Below are 14,836 nucleotides of genomic sequence, written 5' to 3'. Positions count from 1 at the left end.
GGGACATGAGGTAGCAACAATCGCACTCTGTTGGGTTCTATGCTATATGTTGTGTCTCCCAAATTAAGTTATATTTAAAACATCAAGCTCTCTTGTTAATATCCTCGGTCAGCTTGTCATTAAACTGGCTGTGCAGGTCTTATTAAATCTTTACCCAAAAGCAAAACAAATACGAGAAAAGCCCTCTCATGATAATACGTTATCCCAATTACATGTACCATAACCATATAAACCATTGCTGTGTGTAAAAATACAAGATATCAGGTTTATAGTGAGAAACACAATGATGATATTAAAATAGACTCTGGGTTCTCTTAGTTTCTGGTTCACAGTTGAGATCCTCGACCTATGACCATTTTTGCGATTGCTGTGCATTGACGTTCAAATACAGAGTTGATATTGTGACCGGCCACTGGGTTTGCCCCACCGCAGAGACTTAATCCCTGGTTCAGAACACGATAAAATTTGAATTCCCCACCTTATAACCATATATACAATTGCTGAGTATGAAGAGGAGAATACACGTAACTACCGTGACTTGCCTACAGACTGGCCCTATACTTCGTGACATAAATCATTAGTTATAATTCTGAAACGGTTGAGGTCCCTATCATATTCCTAATTGCTAGGCACGAACAAGCTCATACAGAGATGCTACCATGATTTACCTGTAGGTCTATTCCAACCCTGGTGACGTAACCCCGAGCCAAAACTTCGGAATTAAGATTCAATGAAGTTGATTGAGAAGCCCACTCCTTAATTAGACATATTATTACTCGACATAAAGAAACGAACACAATTTTGCTACAAGATGTTGGGTTCTGCCATAACCCTTTATAATCTAGTCCTTGGATAATAACAAGGATACATTTAAGATTTCCGACATTTTGCAACACACATTTGGACAATATAGAATATCTTGTCCTACCAGGAGTGGCCCCCGGGACTTGTCCTACCTCTAGGATCTTGAAATACTTCTTTTAATGAGAATATGTTGCATTAATTGCTTTAAAATCAAAGTAAACAAAACAGGCCCTCTCGGCCTCTGGTAACAATCGGAAACCTATTTTATCGTGAGACCTCGTTGTTTTATGTCTAATATTTGATACTAGACCCGAATGAATGTTCACGGATGGATATTATCAAGGACGCTGGCGTTAGTACTTACATTTTATCTTGCATCATGCACGTATGTCCAATTATAGTTCAAGGAACCTCACTTCGGATACAGTAGGGTTCTGTAATAACTCGTAACTACGTTTACTTCCCCGTCGTCGTCCTAAAACACTTTGTATGTTAAAGCTTCATAAGTGTCGGTTCCTCTTACTACACTCTCACTGGACCATTCCTTACTCTTACTACACTCCCACTGGACCATTCCTTACTCTTACTACACTCTCACTGGACCATTCCTTACTCTTACTACACTCTCACTGGACCATTCCTTACTTTTGCTACACTCTCACTGGACCATTCCTTACTCTTACTGGTCTTATTCAACATCTTCCGGTCGGAATTTCCCCACCCAACAACTCAAAACTAGTGATAGAATGCTGACTCCATCTTATATCTGTGTGTCCTCAAGTTACTTTGTTTTATAGATTGGTAGCTTTATATATTGTCATTGTATAGGTACATGTATATTGTAAGTAATACAAGTAGTACTTTATACAAGGTGATTATTAGTTGCCTCTTCATGGAGGGTTTTTGCTGATGAGCATCTTTCTTGGCAGTCTTTGCTTCCTTTGATGTGGATACACTCGTCTGTCGCCCCATCGATTGGATCCTTTTTATGAAGGTTAACTTAGGTGTTGCATTTCAAACTGCAAACATATAGAAAAGTGAAATGAAATAAACTAAACATTTGCTTACCTTTTACCGACAAGGTATTTCTGTATTTCAGTATAAGTTATCTTTGTCAAAATCACAGAGTAAAGCAACTTTCCTGTTGATGAACAAGAAATGAAAAGTATATAAAAAATATGAAACCGGCCTTGGCCCTAAATCTTTTGATAATAAATAATTGTTTACCCCACGTTCTTATTTATAACAAATAATTGAAACTACCCTTGTTAGATACACTGATTTCATGAGTTGTTATCCATTTTCAACAAGTAGCAATGAACACGATATCATTTTATCCATAGACCTGGTTCACTGATTCAACGTGCTATTTCCCTCGGTAATGCCTTTCAGGAAACAATGTTCGTGATCTCTGAGTATCCTTTCTGTGGACATAGGTCCTTACAACTCAATCAATTCAGCGACATATTGATGACTTCTATCACACCGTGATCTTGATAGTAACAATTATGTACAGCATTCAAAGTATGTGCCAGGTTGATTGCTTTTGTATTACATAGGTTTTTCATTTCTCGGAGAAGCCCTGTTTTTCCATCAGCTATCTTGGTAATACCATTTGGACTTCCCGCGTAGAAATAGTGGCTCTTGCTAATAACAAATCCTGAGATTACAACAGTCACATTTATATCTTAAGCAGCAGTTGTTAATGTTTCCGTGTATTGTCTTATAAAGGAGCCTCCGAATGCTTCTGAGTCCCAGATAAATAAATAAATCGGCAAACACAGATCATGCCACAAAGAAAAATCATGGGATTGACTGGGATAACTCCAAAGTTTTGGACAGAGAGAGAGAGAGAGCAATCTGTTCAAGGAAGTCATCTGGATACGCCGCAGTGTGCCAGTTCTAAAACGAGACGAGGGGGCTGAAAGAATCTCGCACATCTATGACAATGTATGGAACAAAGCGTAGCTGAATCGGGTCATTTCGGTACAAATACTGATGAAGGTAACAGTGTACATATCGTACTAGTCATCGAAATGTCACATAGAACATATCATTGGTTGTTTAAAAAAGAACTTTTCATAAGAAAATGTTTCGAAATATCACATGTAACAGTTAATAAACATCACGAAGCGTGAACAAGTTTAGACTCTTGGCGTGATTCCCGTGCTTCTTCTTTCATATTAGTTAGACCGGAACATTATGATTAAATGTTATTTTATGTGAGTTTCTAAAAAAATCTATTTGCACATTTAATACAAAATACCAATCTTTTGTGCAGTTTCATCGGGGTAAAATGATAATTACTTTTGGGTTGTTATTTGGATGACTTGTTACTGAAATCTTTGCTTTCGATTTTTTAGAGCCTATACAATGTGTCTTTTTTTCTTATAAAGTAGTTGGATTCTCCAACAATGCATGTATTTTGAAAATTAAGACCTTTTTATTAACCATTTCAGTTTATTTTTAATGTTAAAGTTATCGTGGTGCAATTAGTCGGAAAAACTGCGGTAAATAGTATTGTTATGTCATAAATTTTATAAGTTTATTGGTATGAAAAGATTCAAAATTCGAATAACTTAAATTTATGTCAATCATTAGCGTGCGAAGTCTTTTATCGATTTTTGGTGCCGAATTTAATACAAGATGGCAGCCCCTATATAAAAAAGTTCAAATTGGCAGAAATTTGTAATATTTTTTTTACAGTTGTATGAGATGCTATTCTTCCAAATGAGGTCAGGTAAACCAGTGTGGATAACCCCATTTAACCAGGACAGTGGTAAACGTTAACACTATCGTCTATGGAAAATCATTTGGTTCCGCGGTCCCTTTATCGACTACTGCCTATCTCACCAGTTACAGGGTTGAAGACAAGTTCTTGTAATGATCATACATACTTGAATTAACGAGATTTCACGGGAACTGAATCCAACGAATGGCGACAATATGTTTTGGTCAGAGATAATGTTTATACTATAAACGAGCTTTAATATAAATTTGTAAAGATTTATTACGTCACTTCGTTTGATAAACGATTTTGTAATGCATTGATGAAGAATTGTTAACAAAATATGATCGTAATAGTATAGAAGTTTGTCTAAACTTGACTAAAAATATCCTCATTCAAAAGGGACCCATTGGGGTACGCGTGATATTATGTAAATCATTGAATTCTTTTACGGCACGTAGGAAAATACAATTTTTATTTATTTTTTTATTTATACCGTTTACGCGTTTCACATCCTGAATGTGGTATAAACTGAAAGATAATAACTTTTGCTATGTAAGACAAAGATAAGAACAATAAGCGAAGGTCAGCGGCACGGTACCTTTAAAAGGAAATCCGGTAAACGAATATTTACTTATACACTATATACTGTAAGAGTAAAAAAAAAAAACACTAAAAAAAAATAACAGACAAAACAAAGAAAATAATTTGACGAAATGAGGTTAGCTGAGAGACGACATTTACTGGCAAAGAAATAAATGTAAGGGGGAAAAGGCAACACAATCCCGCTGAAAGTATAAAGAAATGTTGCAAAGAAAGTTAAAATATGCACGTACCTCGAATAATATAGCTACCCGTAATGATAAACAGTTATATGTATTACTCAAATGATAAACACACTTTGAACCATCGAGGTAATGTTGTATTAGCCAAGTGTAGAATAATACAAGCATTTACGACCGATATTAACTTACAAGACTGTAAAATTTAGTTGTATTGCAAACTAAGAACCACCTTCAAGAAATATATATATGCGACGTCGTCATCAATATTTCATCAACACCTTCGTTTCACTACGCATTTTAACAAACATGTCGACGACCCATATTATACGTCAATGTCTATATTTAACGCGCATTATCATACAAAACGTCGTCTGCATCACCTGACGCGGGACATATTTCTACTCTGCTGTTTGCCTTGCTGTAAGTATAATCACAATGTTGAAACATTTACGACTAATCTTTAATAATCACAAGTAACGTCCTAATAACAATATATGATAGCATTTTAGAACATACATAATAACTTTAATTAACGAACTAAATATCTCTTTACCTCTCAATGAAGAATTCTCGATAAACGAATAGTTTACCTAATATAGCGTCAGCCATCCACGCCGTTAAGGAAAATGGCTACCCGGGTTCGCTTTATGTTTACAATGTAAATTTGATAATTATAACCTTAAAACAGAAGGTATTGTTTAATATGGTTTGACAGAATGTGGTTAACGAAAAAGCTTGTTAGTTTCAACATGACGCATCAAATCGAGAGGAAGGGGAGAAATTAATAAAATCCGTCATTGTTTTTATCCTTAACTCTCTGATAATATAATTTTGGGATTTTGTCGTTTAAACATTACATATTTGAAAGAAGGTGAAAGGCAAACGATTTCAGCCACATCTCATGTGAAGTGTAATGTTGTCTGGTGCATTTTGTTGTGCTTTAATGTTACCACAGGTATGGAACACTGCAGATTCTACTCATAAAACCTGTGTATATTATCGTAGTCATTCACCCATAGCATTGCACAGACTGGTTTGAAATTCAAAATGCATACACTAAAATTGATCTTCGTCATGATGTGCTCTAGCGGTCGGTAACCTGTTTTCGGGGGACAAATTAATTTACTCGAAATTGCATTTAACAATCACAAGTTGCAAAAATATCTTCTAATTATTTTAAATTTGACATTAAACATATTTTATTGTCCAAAAAATGTACAAAGGTTTTGGAACAAGTTTTAGCAACTGATGTAGGTATCTCCTCTCGACAAAATATTTCATATATATATATATATATACAAGTGATGACATAGACAATTAATTTAAAATTCGAATGTTCGAATACATTACAATTTACATCCAATTGGCACTGAAAAAGAAAAGTATAAGCGTTTTCAAAATGGTGCCCACAATTTACACAATGAGAATTCTGAACTAAATTAACACAAAAGAGACCATTTTAAAGAGAGATGCACTGATGTCTTAGTCTGGTATGTATAATATTTATCTTTCTTTCGTCATACCTATAACAACAAGAGTGACTTGTGGGAATATATTGGGATAAGGCTAGTTTAAATGATGGGAGAGGCAGCAATGTAATATTATCATCTAAAGAGTTCCAGTTACTTAATGTAGAAAGTAAGAAAGATTTTGTTGAAGTAGAAAGTCGACAATTTGGAATTATAAACCTGTCTCTATTTCTTTAAGCATATGAATTGTTTTCACCTACAAAGATGGGTAATAGATTTGATAGATAGCTTGGAGTCATTTCCATATCCAGCTTATATAATAATTAAAGTTTTCTTCTAGCTCTTCTATTCGAAAGTAATTCTGATTCTGATTCACTATATACAGATTCATTTTGAGCATAAGATAGTAATCCAGTAATTAGTCTTGCTTCTTCACGCTGAGCCCATTTCTAACTTCTCTGAATCTGGTTCATTTTGTTTAGCATCAAAGTTACCACAGGTAAACATTAAGATATGGAACAGTGCAGATTCTACTTATAAACCCTGTATATATTATCGTAATCATGCACCCATAGCATCACACAGACTGGTTTTGAACTCTTAATGCATACACAAAATATTGATATTCGTCATACATTTGCTCTAGCTGTCGGTAGCCTGTTTTTGGAAACAAATTCATTTCCTACAAATAGCTTTTAACAATCTCAAGCTACAAAACATGTCTTCCAATTATTTTAAATCCCTTGATATTCAACTCTGTTTTGAATTTTAATATATTTTTAAACAGAAATTTAAATAATTATTTCATCTTGTTTACTCATCCGGCTGTGACTTTTGAACAATACTAGGTTAAGTTCTTATACTGCATTATTTATATGGGTGAGTAATTTATAATCACACACCAAGAATATATTAGATAAATGGTTGATAATACACTTTCCAGTAACAAGTAAGCAAATACCATCGAAAAACCATCGAAACGTTACACGAAACGACAATCTAGAATTTCAGTTGCTGTAGTGTCTTTATTAACTACGATTGAGGATAAAGATAAGGATGATATGTGTACCGAGCAGAGTTTTCTAAACCAGTCATATCATGGAATCATACGAAGGAGTAATCAGTGCCTTCAATTGAGGGAGTGTGAGTAAATTATCCTTTGACAAAACATCTCTCTTTCCTTGACTAAATGGTTTGCGAATAATGATAATAGAAAAAATTACTTGTTAAAAACTTGTCTAAGTTGACGTGTCAGTTTGACTGTCTACACTAATGTTACAGACTACTATCTAAACCTTGAAGTCCACAATGCCTAAAATCTTCTCGAAATCATCAGGTTAAGTAGTTTGTTTTGCTACTGACACTTGTATGCGGAAATTTGTTACGGCCTCTTTTTTTATTTCTTGTTGTATATTTAAGTGCTATAGTTCTCCCTTTTAATTATTTTAGGTGTAAACAGAGACAGGAAAATAATGGACAAGGACAAATCTAACATCAACATCGTGGTTATAGGAGATGTTGGCTCTGGCAAGTCAACGACAGCTGGCCACTTGATCTTCAAAAGTGGCGGTTTTGACCCACAAACCATTGAGAGATATGAGAAAGAGGCTGCCGAGGTAAAAATAGTGATACTTTCTTATATATAATGCTGCATCCAGCCCTGGGTACGCCCTGTTTCTATGCCAATCAAATGTATATTGAACTCCAGAAAGAAAGATTCCAGATGTGTTTAAGCTCTTGCATTATCGAAAAATTCACATTCAGTCTAAAATTTGTAAAATATTGTTTTGAAATTTAAAATTGAGTTAACGTTTCTTACATGATACCCAAGCCAGGTTTGACTGGGACCATTCACCTCTATATTAATTTCCTAGTTAACGATATTTTGCCATATACTATAAATCACCATTACCGTTTCAGAGTGTAAAGGGCTCTTCCTCTAACAAATATGTCTGGCTTCTGGACAAGATCAGGACCGAACCTGGTAGCACCACTGACACATTTAAATTTGAGTCAAACAAACATTCTGTCACTATCATTGGCGCTCCCGGGCTTTTTGTAGAAACCCCCTTACAGCGTAGCCGAATCGACATCGATTTTGTGGAATCTCGTTTACATTTTACGCTTTTGTGTGCATACGCTTCACTGGTCGTTTGTCTGATGAAGGTGACAGAGTACATAACGTACTGGGCATCAAAGCTTCACATGGAAATAGTTATTGGTTGAGTATAAGAACTTTTCATAGTCGTTACTTTCAAACCTGAAGGAAATGTTTTATCTTAGGATGATTTTTGAAATGCAATGCTAAGGATGTTTTGTTGAAGTTTTAATAACTAGGCTACAACATCTTAAAACAATGGGATCAAATAGAAAATCGGACTAGCTGAATGACTACCGAACACAAACAACTACATTCCAATATTGACTAAAATGATTGAACTTAAAAATTTAAACATTCAAAATGATCACAAAAAATGTGAATTATTAAAAATAACATGTATATGTATTATATGTATATTGTTTTTAACAAACGGACCTGCAGACTTATTATCATTTAAGCGCAACATAAATATATATTGTTCTAACATTTGTGGTCTTTTCTTGAGTTCCACACGGTGTTCTATGAACCTGTCTGATAAACCTGATATATTACCTGGCTTGAGGACAAAGTTGGTGGCCAGTACTTCTGTATAAATCAGGTCTATGGAAGTTTACTCTGTTAACAGATCTGTTTGGGATATAGTCAATTGTAACAGAGACAGAGTTGCTTTTGTATCACGGAATAAAGTGAAACGAAGTGGATGATATCGAGTTTTCAATAAAGTGTTTTATAGCTTTTAAAATTTTCTCAAAACGGGAACCTGTAATCTGGTAATCTACAGGTTCCTAGTTCGATGCCTCCTGTTTTCTTTTTTTTCATTTCTACTTTCAATCAATCAAATTTTTAACAACCACGATTCTGTCATGGCAACATGTAAGTTTTTATGAAATATATCGCTTGAAAATGTCTTAAAGGAATTACTTGTTGTGAATATTTACCTTTAATCACTTTTAAGGAACATATCAGACAGACTGCGCAGTTCTCGTCGTTGCTGCTGGGCAAGGAGAGTTTGAGGCGGGTTTTACAAAGGACGGCCAGATACGAGAACAAATCCTTCTGGTTCATTCCCTTGGTGTGAAGCAGATGATTGTCGCTATTACTAAGATGGACAATACAAATGGACCCTACTCTGAGGTACATGTAGCCAGTGTGTGATTGCGTTTGTATCGTACAGTTCATCATTATGTTTCAATTTACTTAAAGCATGTCCTTCATAACCATACTTATTTGTAGCTACGCCTGTTCTTTAGGTTTAAATAAAGCAAAATTATATAAAATGAAGTTTGCGACATTGAGCAGTTATCACTTGCGAAAGGGTCTTAGAATTTAAAGATAGAATTTAGGCGTAAAAATTTTGAGTCATTATATCTTAAATCATTACACCAATGATTGGTTTGGTTTGGTTTGGTTTGGTTTAGTATTGTTTAACGAGCTATGGTCTTTTAAGGACGGCCTCCCCTGTGTGCAAGATGCATGCGTGCAGTGTATGCGTGTGTGTTTTGGGAGGCTGCAATATGTTCGTGTTTGTCTCCTTGTGATAGCTCGAAACTGATGGCGATTTTACAGTGCTACCTCAGTGAAATATACTAATGAAGACACCAAGTAGGACGCCCCACCCGGTCACATTATACTGACAACGGGCGAACCAGTCGTCCCACTCCTAAATTGCTGATCGTTAAGCAGGAGTAGAAACTACCATTTTTACAGACTCTGGTATGTCTCGGCTAGGGGACAGACCCCAAAGCCTTCCTCACAGGGGCGCACACTCAACTAAAGGCCAAAAGTGAGACATTGTCAAGGGAGACATTAAGAAGAAAAAAAGTTATTTAGAAAGAAGAGAATAGATAAGACCACAAATCAAGTCGCCTCTTACGATCATGCAATGGGGCAGCAGGTACAATTCTTACGCCCTACTTGCAGGTTATACATTTTAAAATTAACATTGTATTGGTAAATGATGCTGCATTTGTATATATGATTAAACACATATTATTTAGAATAATAATTTGATGTAAGTATTTGAAATATGACAATAAGAAGTTTATCGTGACAGTTCCGTTCCGGCATTACTATGTTGTTGTGTAATTGCCGCAGCATAAAGGTAACAATTTAGTAAGCCATTAATCCAACAAATCAATTACTAAAGTAAATGTTCTCGTAACTCACAAAAACACTCCAAAACATTAATTCAGAAATAAGCAGAAAATATATGATTAATTATATGTTTTAGAAAAAAGATAAATCTAAAATAAGTCAAAGTTATCGTCATTTTTAAATTTAGAATGTTAAAAAGTTTGAATAATATCGAAAGTACTATCTGTTTGCAGGGGCGATATCAAGAAGTTAAACGTGAATTGAGCAGCTACCTCAAGGAAATTGGCTACGTCCCGCAAGAGGTCGCCTTTGTGCCCATCTCCGGTTTGCTTGGTGACAATATGCTGGAACCTAGTGCGAATATGACTTGGTTCAAGAATTGGTCTATTGAAAGAAAAAAAACCCAGCAACTGGTCAGACCCTTTTCCAGGCTATTGATGCAATCCTCCCACCGGAGCGTCTAGTGACAAAGCCACTTCGTTTGCCTCTTCAGGATGTTTATAAAATTGCCGGTAATAATGTCTGATATGTACATGTACACTGAAAGGTAGAGTTTATAGGTCACCTGAGCATTGCTCAAGTGACCTATTCTGATCGCTTTACGTCCGTCGTCGTCTGTCGTGCGTAATCTTTTTACATTTTCGACTTCTTCTCAAGAACCAGTAAATGGAATTTTATCAAACTTGATCAGAATCATCCTTGGTAGATGAGGCAACAGAGTTGTAAAATTGAGATACCTGCCCCAACTCGAGGGGCCAGGGCGGGGCCCAAAAGGGAAAATTAACCAATATTTCAAAAATCTTCTTCTCCAGACTCAGTGCACTACAGTCAATTTCTCTACATGGATGGAAAGATACTCAGTGGCTTTATTTAAATTGTAAATAGCAGTACCCCCGGGCAATCCGTTCTCCTTTGGGGAGGGGGTAAAATTGACTATAGCTTATATAGGGAAATACAACTTTTTGGTATATTTTTGCAATTTCCAGTAGGAAATTAATCTTACTTGGTCAGATTAACCTTGGAGGAAGATGGTATCAAACTGTACAATTGGGATTCCTACCCCAACCCCAAGGGGCCAGGGCGGGGCCCTAAAGGGAATTTTAACCAATAATTCAAAAATCTTCTATTTCAGACTCAGATGTAGTACAATCAAATTCTGTGCATGGATGAAAATTCCGTTAGGGGCTTTAATTTTTTTCAGGAAATCATTCAAACTTGGTTGAAATGATTATGATGCCAGATGGCAATAAGATAGTATGAAAAAAAACCTGTTCTATCCCCAGGGGCTGAAGGGATGGGACCCAAATGGGGATAATGATTAAAAGTTAAAAGAAAATCTTCTTTATCAGACTCCGATGGTTTACTGTTCATGGATAGAAATGTCCTTATTAAAAAACGACCATTACCTAAATTGTAAATTTCATTATCCCCCCAGGTCACCTGTTCTCCCTTGGTGAGAGGGTATATTTCTCAATAGCAAAATAATTAAACAAGGTTTTGACAGGTTCTAATGGTGACGTTTCAATGAAAAGTCGTCATCTTTTTTCTTATTGTGAATGCGTAATAGTACCAGTGACTGGGTGTTTCTCGACATAAATGTGTCTATGGTACACGTGTATCTTACATGCGTAGAGGTGGGGGTAAATGCGATGCTGGCTATTCAAAGGTTTAAGTGATTTGTAAACATTCTTACCTTTTCTTTGTTATTCGTAGATAATTCAACAGTACTCTTTGAAAATGCGATGGTAAGCAGTGTTTTGCTTTTTCTTTTCCTAAGGTAAAGGAACAGTTCCTGAGGGAAGGGTTGAGACTGGAATGATCAAACCCGGAATGGTCGTCACATTTGCTCCACAAAACCTGACAACTGAAGTGAAATCATTGGAGATGCATCACGAACAGTTACCAGAAGCTGTGCCAGGGCAAACCGTTCAATTCAATGTGAAGAATCTCACCGTCAGAGAACTCAAAAGAGGAGATGTGGCTGGGGATAGCACTAATGATCCACCAAAGGAAGTGGAAAGTTTCATCGCTCAGGTGAGTCACAGAGCTACGTTCATAGTGTCCGTTATCTTACCGATGTACTCGACAATTAACTTGCAAATTACTTATAATTCAAAATTTTAATTCAAAATTAAAAAAAAAATTGCGTAATTAAATTAACCAATATCATGACATCTAAATGTTATTGCTCTCTTGGTATTGAGATACCATGTAAACATAGTCTGTTTATTTGTTTATTATCAAAATGTCGTATTGTATTCAAATAACTTTGTATGCGTGTTACTTGTACGTAATTGGAGGTCGATATTAGAATTTTCTAAAAACTTAAAAAATATATTTGTAGCTTCTTGTGAATGAATAAATATTGTTGATAAAAAAAAATATACGACACTACCGCAGTACATAATTTGATATAGACAGTTTACAGGGAGGTAACTGGTGATTGTTATTGATGTTATTCTCTTGAAGATATTATTATATCTATATTTTTCAATTTTGGTGTAAGGCCAATTTGATTGTTTTCGTTTTTTGATTCATGTACATAAATGGACATTCTTAAAAAAAAGTTTTCGACTTTTTACCTTTATGGTTATACATACTGTAGAAGACGATACGTTCACAATGCTGTTGAATTACGTGTGTTTTAATGGTTTGAAATGTCCGCGTGGGCATATATACCCGTTGATTAAGTACAACCGAATCAGCGAAAAATAAACATCGAGAAAATATCTACTTCTAAAAGTATATCTTTGTGATGATGAACAATAACATTTCATAGCATCTGATTGATGAATGTATGACATAATTGATCAATAAGAAAGTTAATCGATCAAATAATCAATTTGCAGCTTATAATCCTCGATCATCCCGGAACTATCAAAGCCGGCTATTCTCCTGTCATCGACTGTCACACGGCGAATATTGCTTGCAAGTTCGTCGAATTACTTGACAAATTTGATTGCGGAACCGGAAAATCTATAGAAAAAAACCCTGAATCCGTCAAAGCTGGTGATGGTTGCATAGCTAAGCTTGTTCCATTGAAGCCAATGTGTGTTGAAAGATACTCCGAATACCCTCCACTGGGTCGTTTTTCTGTCCAAGGCATGAGACAGACCGTGGCTGTTGGAATCATTAAGGAAGTCGTTAAGAAGGAAACTGTCGGCAAAGTCACAAAGTCTGCCATGAACGCTGCCAGGAATTGAACATTTGAGAATTCATATCCAACACTATTGCTAGGATTTCCGTCGTCTTTATACCACCGAGTTAAAATATCCGACATAGTCACAAACCTTTTACCTAATTTTCTTACCAAATTATTGCAATCTAATTAAAGTTAGTTTCAAAGGATTTACAATTATTTTCTCTTGGCGGCATACAGGTCGTAGAAAAGCAAAATATGTTCAGATATAAAGCGGCGGATTACCCGAACTGTAAGTTCTGCAAGGAAGAAAATGAAACATATGTACTTGTATTATATTTATATTCACGAATAACCAGTTCTTTGTAGGCGTTAAACAAATGAGTTGAAGACAAACCATACTTAAGTTTAGTATCTCGTCCCTATCATTACTTTGAAGGCTTTGTTGTTGTCAAACTTCAATTGCATGATTTATAAGATGTTATTTCTGTTTAAACAGTTTGTCTACTGTTGCAGAATTAGGAAAATGTATGTGCTCTTGTGTGATGTGTTAAACCAACACACATATCATATCTATGAAGTCAAGAAAGACATGTATATGTCAGGATATTTTTTTTTTTAAATGCTTTGCTTTTTCTTGATAACATATTGAGCATGAAGTTCATCTTACATATGGTCAAGATACAATGTATGATAAAATGTACAATATTTACAGCTTATTTTTTATTGTTTATGTGGTGAAGAAACCATGCATTTCCCGACAAAGAATTATTTGATTTAACAAAATTGACCTATTTGAAAAATGGATACTATACAATAATGGTCACGTGCTATGTCTATTTGTATATCTGCAGTTAGAAGGACGAAACAGCTTATGGAAATGTTTTTGTTAATTATTAATTGTTTTAATTACCAACTTTCATAGGAGCAATAGCACGCGTGTATCTTATAATAACCGCATACTAATGAGGGCCAAAGTTTATTCTGGCAGAGATGATTTGTTTTCATCATTCTCCTTTAGAATTATATATATTGTTCTGCAGTGTAATGTATTATTATGCTAAGAAGTATACAGTATATTATACTATTATGTATCTAAACATCCACAATAAAAATTGATTAAAAAAAAACAACACCTGTGGAATATTCTTTTCTCAAAAATGTTTCTTCTATCAGAACACTTGACTTTTCCGCTATACCAACCTTTGCCTCTGAACGATTCCATTCTCTATTTAAGAGCTTTCTTTTTCAAGGAGAAAACCGTCGATAAATATATGATCGTTAACATTTTACGACCAAATTGTTTGAAAAACATTGCCAACGTTCCAGATGAAATATAATAAGGATAAATCGTGATAGAGGAATGATGTTTACAATCCTTGAAAATAAACAATAGCATAATAGTTTCATGATATAAAGGGTTCTGTAGATTGTTTGACCTTAATATACCACTGAGCGGTCGTTAGTGGACGACAGGGAAATATAATGCAGTAAAATTTTAATTTTAGGTTTTTAATCGACAAAATAAATTTTCAAATAGCTTTTCCTTACCTCTTATAGTAGTGATAATTTTAAAAGATAAGATGTGGATATTTTCAGGGGACCTTGCACACCTATGTCTAGATACTTATCGTTGCTAGGATACGGCCCTGTAGGTACATGTCTACGTATCCCATGTTATGAAGGTGAAGTAGTACGATGTTATCTTCTTCTGAT

The 14,836-nt window shown here is 35.1% G+C and overlaps 1 pseudogene; it reads left to right on the top strand.

The window, feature by feature from the left end:
- The first annotated feature begins 4,684 nt into the window (after positions 1-4,684).
- LOC110452904 lies at positions 4,685-14,219 on the top strand (annotated as a pseudogene).
- Positions 14,220-14,836: the final 617 nt, after the last annotated feature.

Source organism: Mizuhopecten yessoensis, unplaced genomic scaffold (assembly GCF_002113885.1).
Source record: "Mizuhopecten yessoensis strain PY_sf001 unplaced genomic scaffold, ASM211388v2 scaffold6971, whole genome shotgun sequence".
NCBI classification, from domain to species: Eukaryota; Metazoa; Mollusca; class Bivalvia; order Pectinida; family Pectinidae; genus Mizuhopecten; species Mizuhopecten yessoensis.
Note: the sequence above shows the minus strand (reverse complement) of the source record. Positions and strands in the feature narration are given on the sequence as shown.